Source organism: Cupressus sempervirens, chromosome 9 (assembly GCF_028749045.1).
Source record: "Cupressus sempervirens isolate cs-2001-9-10 chromosome 9, ASM2874904v1, whole genome shotgun sequence".
Classification (NCBI taxonomy): Eukaryota; Viridiplantae; Streptophyta; class Pinopsida; order Cupressales; family Cupressaceae; genus Cupressus; species Cupressus sempervirens.
Window position 1 is genome coordinate 765,749,178 of NC_143126.1, and position 7,939 is coordinate 765,757,116.

Sequence of the window (7,939 nt, forward strand, 5' to 3'; positions counted from 1 at the left end):
CTTCATTGTATATTGCTCACCGAGATTCATTACATATATAAAGTAGTCATTTAGCAATTCAACTGCTATTTAATAACTACCAAAACTGAAATTTATAACCTAATTCTATAACCCTAATGATTAATACCTTAATAGGTCCATTCCCAAAAATACTTGTTATTGGAATGGAAAATAGGAATACTCCAATTGCTCTTGTGATTTAGAGGCCAAGTTGCCTAATAAAACATACAAAATAGAGTATGAGTGTTGTTTGTCGAGCGAGTGCAAACACTTATCATCTTCCTTCCACATTGACATGTTTCTCAACTTTGAGTTTCCCTCTTTGAAAATGCTACAGAGAAAAATAGGGCCGACTACCAGAGATGGACACCCATTGATGGAAAAGACTATTGCCGCCTCTCTTCCTTCCAACTCCTCAAACATGCTGATGAGCACGACTTCTGTTGTGTTAGACATTCACAACTCAAATAGAAAATCAGACCAGACATAAACTGTACTTCACAGTAAAACAATAATAGATCATTTTCTCCTGACAATTTCCTTCACTCACTAAAACACTTCGTCAATATTGAAACTGCAACAAAATAAGACTTTTCAATGTAATATTCAAAGTGGAGTAGAAGAATTCCTTTCATAGGAATTTGGCCCTCGAAAATGAGAGAATTAGTGCATTTTTGAGCATTAGAAATGGTGGCATAGAGAGGCTAGAAGACATTTTAAATAGCTAGCAAATCTAGGTATTGGATCGGTGGACCAAATAGGAATGGGATTGTCATTTTCCAATCCCATTCTCCATTTCCATTATCATTCCTATTTCCCATTCTAATTATCTATTCCTATGCTTGTAACCAAATAGGCCCTTAAGTAATTTGCGCTAAAATTGTCCATTAATAGTGTATTTTGCAGGGGATGATGATTAAGGGAAAAAAATTGTGAAGTATATGCCCGTATTTTTGTATTTATTTGTGTTTTTGTGTAGTATGTCATGGTTTGTTTTTGGTCTTTTTAGTAGTGATATGTTCCTAGCAGTAAGTGATATATTTGTAGATATTTGTGATGCGAGTAGCTCCTCATAGTAGAATTTGGTGGGTTTGGTATTGAGTTGATTAAGCATTAAATAGGTGCCAGATGGGGTAGGGGGTGTATTGGGGGCACTGCAAATGAGTTTGTACACCTTTTGTAAAGATTGGATGAGTATTCGCAAGAAATCAATATTGGAGGGAAAGTATATTGGCAAAAGTAAAATGGAAAAGGGTTACCCTCATGCCAATGGTAGTGTATCATTCAGAGTGAAAATAAGACGAACGATGTTTGAATGAAGTGAAAAAAAGGTGGTGGCACTGTAACTTACCCTCTCAATTTCATTTTATAAAGCCGCAAATAATATATAGATTTAGCAAAATCTTAGGCTCTGAAAAATAACACCGCCATTAAAATCAATGTAGCAGACAACAAAACATAAATAGAAAAAACATAGTGAAAGTTACCTTTGATTTTTTTGGCTGGCCTGGAGACAACCCCTACATAAATACTCTATTGTCTATTTTATTTTATTTTTAATTAATTAATAATGAGAACAAATGGATCAGTTTGGTTGTCGCACACATTGCCATTTTCTTATTAAAAGGATATATAATTAGAAAGAACGGAGGGAAATTTATTTTAACTTTCATGATGGTAGAGATAGATCTGTCTCACAAACTCTTTTCATATTTCAATACTTTTTTCTGCAACTTGATGATGAGTTAAAATAGATTGCTTTCTTATTTCCAATTTTTCTAAAAGTGTAGTCTTCCTTCCCAAGTTTCTTTTGGTATTTTCCAGTACCTGGTTTAATTACAAAGGTGATGACCAACATTCTCGATTATATACATAACATGCAAAAAAGATGAAAGAACCATAAAGGTGGGCCATTTTTTTGGCATATAATTTTAGGTTATCAATCCCACTATTGTTTGTTTAGGCAACAATAGTCACCATTTGAAATTGATAATAAGTTGGGCCCTAGTATTCTATGGGACTCCCTACCCCTACTCCCTACTATTTATAAGGGAAGGGTAAGGGTAAGGGTAGAATGCAAGGGCAACGACTCTCTAAGAGGTATTGGCCCTCTATGTATAGTTTTGATGAAGATTACAAGTATGATTAAACTCTCTTAAAACTTTAAGATGACAATGATTACAATAGGTTGAGCTAGATATAATGATCTAAACTCTTTATATATTAGATTAACTCCTTGACCTCATTTGAGTGCATCTCATTATTTTGTCATGTGTTGCATATAACTAAAATAGCTAAATTTAAATTTTGAATACACAAATTGATAAGATCACCAACCTCAATACCATCATTGAATGTCCCAAGCCAAAACAATAATGCAAATCTAATTCTAACTCTACACATATTTGTTATTTGAATAACAATACTATTGACCCTAGCCTTCAATCAAATGTTAGTAAAATCATTACAGTTATTGTATTTGCATAATTGATATCTTTACATTTCAAACAATAAATGATGAAAATAAATTTTGATCTTCTTATTATAATTAACAACTGATAACATATTTAAATCTTGATGTCTTTCTTATTAGAATAATAGAATAATCTTGTAATTTTAATTATAATGATAAAAATTAAGATCAATAGGAAAGAAGAACTAGATAAATACAATGTAGTTAGAGTTTACATCCAACAAAGCTCAAATTGTAAAATTTATATGAGAGTGTCCTTTGAAATAATTAGATTTTATTTCCTTAAGGTTTCCATGCTTGAAGACAAGGGCTCAAAATATATTTTAAGAGGAATTTGATTAAATATAGATGCTGCTCTAGATGAAAATATTACTCTTTTATATCATTCACAAATAGAATATGTTAGCCACTATTTATATTTGCAAGTAAAAAAAAAGCAATAATCATGTGTATGATATATTTCACTCTAAAATTGATGTAAGATGTGTTATCATGTTAGTGTAATCACCTAAAAAATAGTCATCTAGACTATTAGCCCCCTTCTTAGCATTTTGGCTAAATTAATTAATTATTTGCCTGGGCCAAATTGCAAAAATCCAATTAATTTTATTTTTACCTATAGTTTGACTATATTATCCTAAGTCCATATTTGATTTAAAGAACATGTGCCCTTTTAATTAAATAAAAGACACCACTTTTCTAACCCACTCAATGTGCACACATAAAGTCCTTTTTCTATTTTTAAATTAAAAGAAAAGGTTTTTTTTGTCTCACATGAAAAGTCAACTATTTTTCATTGGTTGACTTGCAACACATGGATCATGCCAAAAGTCAACCCCCACCCTTGATCACCCATTCCTTTATCTTGATCTCAAACCGTCCATCTACTTTTAAAAGAGAGAGCTCTCTCCCTCTTGTAAGGATCCATCTTCTTGAGTATTGTTATGCTGCAAGTTTCTTGATAGATTTCTTGGAGCTTTGTGGAGAAATTCTCATTTCTTGTCGAATTCTCTCATCACCACTCTCATACTAAGTTAGATTCATTTTGTAAATAGCTTAGTTCATTGTGTAATAGCTTAAATCACCTAGTTTAATTAGCATGGCTTTTGTAACACTCTCATTTGCTTAATCTAGTTGCATTATAAATCTCATTTTAGCATACATCATACTTGCATTGCATATTTGAGGATTCCTCTTGGATGCTTACATTCTTGTTCTTGTCTAAGGAATCTCCCATTACATGGTTTACTAGCAAGGGTTGCATCTCTAAGGCTCATTTGAGAGATCATTCTATAGTTGTTTATGTACCTTTGCACTCCATGGATAGGGAGCTCTAAGCCAACATTCAAGCATTCCAATTCATGGTATCTCTTGGATAGAAGGGTTTAGAGGGGTGGACTTTCTTAGTTTCTCCTCAATCTTATGGGAAACCTTCTAAGAAATTGAAGCCCTTGGCTTCCACTATGACCATTTTTGGTACTTTTGTTTAGTACTTGATTCCCCTAGAAGCAAAGAATGAAGACCAAGCTATTAGAGATTGGATATATAGGGAAGAGGAAGAAATGGAGGAAGTCATGGTCACTAATCCTATCTTTCCTAAGTGTTATGGAAAATGATACAAATTTCTAAAAAACATGGGCTATTAGGGCCAAAGGTCCTTAAATAGTAACAATAAATCTCTCATAGAACCCTTAAGTCATATTGAGGGTTACAAAAGTAGAGATACTGCTAGCCTAGGCTTTGGGTTAGAAAATGAATTACCCATATTTGACAAAAAATCTCCTATGTTTAGTGAATTAGAGGATGATGACCCACCCTTTATTGGTACTACTCTACAAGATGAGGATTTCATGCCTCCCACTTCCCTACTTTGGGGAGAAGAACATATGGTTACCTCTAATGATGTTGAAGCTTCCACCTCTAGAAAACACCAATTAGATGAATCTGATCATGAAGATCCAAACAAAGGAAGGATAAGAGAGATACTGCTTGCTTGATCACTAGGAACTAGAGTACAAATTCTGGTGAATATGAATGGGAAAGTCTCTCAGATGCATCTTGTGAATTAGGAGTGGATGTCATCCATGCCTATGCTACCCAACCAAACGTATTTGAAGATTCTAGTCTAGGGTGTGACGAGTTTGGTTTGCAAACTGCTTTAGTAGATCATATTGATCCCTCTAGGCCTATTCCTGATTTGGATTCCTTTGGAACTTTCACTATAGGATCAACCTCTCATGTCACCAGAGATGATTCTTTCCATATCAATAACCTTGAATCCTCCATGTCCCTCTCAATAATTCACCCCGATCTCATAGATTGGTGTGCTCAACATCAAAGACCTGAATTGTAGTCTTTTTAGAATGACTGTGAGATCACTTTCTACCTCAATGTCATTGAACCCATGATATCTTCCACCAACAAACCCATAGTTAACATGACAAAAATAGATATCAAGTACCTCAGTCCTAAAATCAAAAGAAAAAATAAGCGTTCAGATGGCAAAAACCACTTTGTGGCGGTATCTAAACCCCCAAAAAGTAAAAATAAAGATGTATCTAAGGGTGAAAACCTCTTTGAGGTGCTTGAAGATGAGGTATTTGGTAGTCTACCAAGCTATTTTCAGGATAGATCTTCAATTCACATCAAACCCACTTAGTCTATTAACTTGGGTACAAAAGAGTCTCCCAAAATCATTCGTGTGGCTCAATCTCTATTGGTTGAAGAAAAGAAGAACTTCACTAAGTTCTTCAAAGAGAAGAAAATCAACTTTTCTTAGACTTACTCAGATATGCCTAGCCTTGACATTGATCTAATTATGCATCATCTATCTATTTCTCCTAGTGCAAGTCTGTTAAACATGAGTTGAGAAAAATGCACCCACATGTGGCTCTCTTGGTTAAGGTAGAACTAGAAAAGCTCCTAAGTGAAAACTTCATTAGAGCTATTGATTATGCAGAATGGATCTCCAATATTGTACCTATGTCCAAACATGATAAATCCATTTGAGTGTGCACCGATTTCAGAGACCCAAACAAAGCATGCCCTATGGATGATTTTCCACTACCTAACATAGATATGATAGCGGATATGACTACGGGCTATGAAATTTATTCTTTAATGGATGGCTTCTATGGGTATAACCAAATAAAAATTTCCCTTAGAGATCAGGAAAAAAAACCTTTACATGTGCATGGAGTATCTTTTGTTGGAATGTCATGCCCTTTGGGCTAAAAAATGCAGGAGCTACTTATCAATGAACCATGACCACCATCTTCCATGACATGATGCACAAAAATATGGAAGACTATGTTGATGACACATTGGAAAAATCTAAAAAAAGAGATACACATATGGATGACCTTAGTTTGATATTTGGATTGTATGGAATAATTTCAGCTTAGGCTAAATCCCCAAAAGTGTGCCTTTGGTGTCACATTAGGCAAATTGTTAGCTTATATCATATCAACAAAAAGAATTGAAGTTGATCCTGAAAAGGTACAAGCCATCATGGAAATGCCTCCTTTCAGGAATATTAGTCAATTAAGAAGTCTTCAGGGATGCATGCAATTCATTAGGAGGTTCATATGTCAATTGGTTGATAAAGCTCAATACTTTAATAAGAACTTGCATAAAGGATCCACTTGTATTTGGAATGAAGACTGTCAACAAATCTTAGATAAGATCAAAGGGTATTTGGCTAAAACTCTAGTATTGATGCCATCCATACCAGGAAAACCTTTAATACTATACATCTCTGCTACAAAATCTTCTCTAGGAGCACTATTAGCACAAAGTGACAAGATTGGAAAAGAGTAGGCTATTTACTACATTAGTCACACTTTGGTGGCTTATGAGATGAACTATAGAAACATTGAGAAGGCTTGCCTAGTAGTAGTATTTGCCTCCCAAAAGCTTAGACACTACATGTTGGCTCACAGAGTGCATCTCATTACAAAAATTGATCCCCTCAAATATCTATTGAGCAAAGTTGTGCTTACCGATCGTCTGGCTAAAAGGATGATGATTCTCTTTGAATTTGACATTTAGTACGTCAAACACAAAGCTATCAAGGGGCAAGTCATAGTTGATCAACTTCTTGATTTTCCATTTGCAAGATACAACTCTCATTCAGATTGAATTCCCTGATGCTTCCATCATTTATATCATTTATATCACTGAAAGAACCTGAAAGATGTTCTTTGATGGTGCTCACATACATAATGGAGCTGGTGTAGACATTATGTGTAGTGCCTGCCCCTAGGTCGCATTTTTGTTATAATTGTCGAACTCTTTTAGGGCTAGTTTTATGTTGATGGTTGGCAGCATTGTTTTGAGACTATCAGATATTGTGCCATAGACTCAGTTTATTATATGATGAGATCATTTGGTATTCTATATTTCATGTATGGATGATGATTATTGTAGTGTTTGCAGTTATTGATGATGATTAAATAGATGGTTTATTATCACATGTGTTTTATTATGGATACTTACCCCATACTTGCATGTGTATGGTTTGTGTGTTTGTTCTTGGATGGCATTTCTGATGTGGTTAAGGAAGGGAGTTGTAGTCACCTGCTAGTCAGGATCTACACAATGCACCACTTCCTGCCATTGCCTGTTTAGCTTAGCATATATATATATATATATATATATATATATATATATATATATATATATATATATATATATATATATATATATATATATATATATATATATATATATATATAGTGCTTGTACATGCGTGGATTTTATGCAGGTTACAAGTACCGGGCATCAACTTCCTTGAATTACCAAGATGAGCGTACCCTATTGCATTATCTCAATGGTAAGAGAGGGGAGATAAATTCTCAAGTCCAAATCCCAACCCTTTAAGCCATTTTTCCTAATTGGAAATTAAGACAAGTATCTGAGTTGAGTACCCTCCAAATGCGTCGGATGACGTAATTCGTGATATTAACCCTTTTGGTTTGATTTTGTATGTGTTTTGCTATAGTGGGTTTTTCGTATTTTATTTTATGAGTCTTTGATGTATTTTCTATTAATTAAGCCTAATTAAAAGATTTAATTTATGGTTTAATTTAATGGAAAATTAATATGATATTTTAATATTTATTTTATTTAATTAATTAGAAAATTAATTAAATAAAATAATTAAATTTGAAGATAAAAGTTATAATTTTAAAGTTGGAATGTGATAATATTTATTTAAGTTAATAAATATTTTAGCAATTAAGTTTCAAAAATAAATGTAAAAGTGGAAAAGATATTAAAATTATTAAAAGATTATAGGTTGCATGATGTGTGCATGTGATTAAAATATAAATATATTAAGATAAAACAAGTGGAGTTATTAAAGTGAGTGCATGAGATTTAAAAATTAATAAATTAAATTGAAAAGAGTAAAGTGAATATTAAATAAATTAATGTGCATTATTTTAATATTTAGGAGTTTGCAAA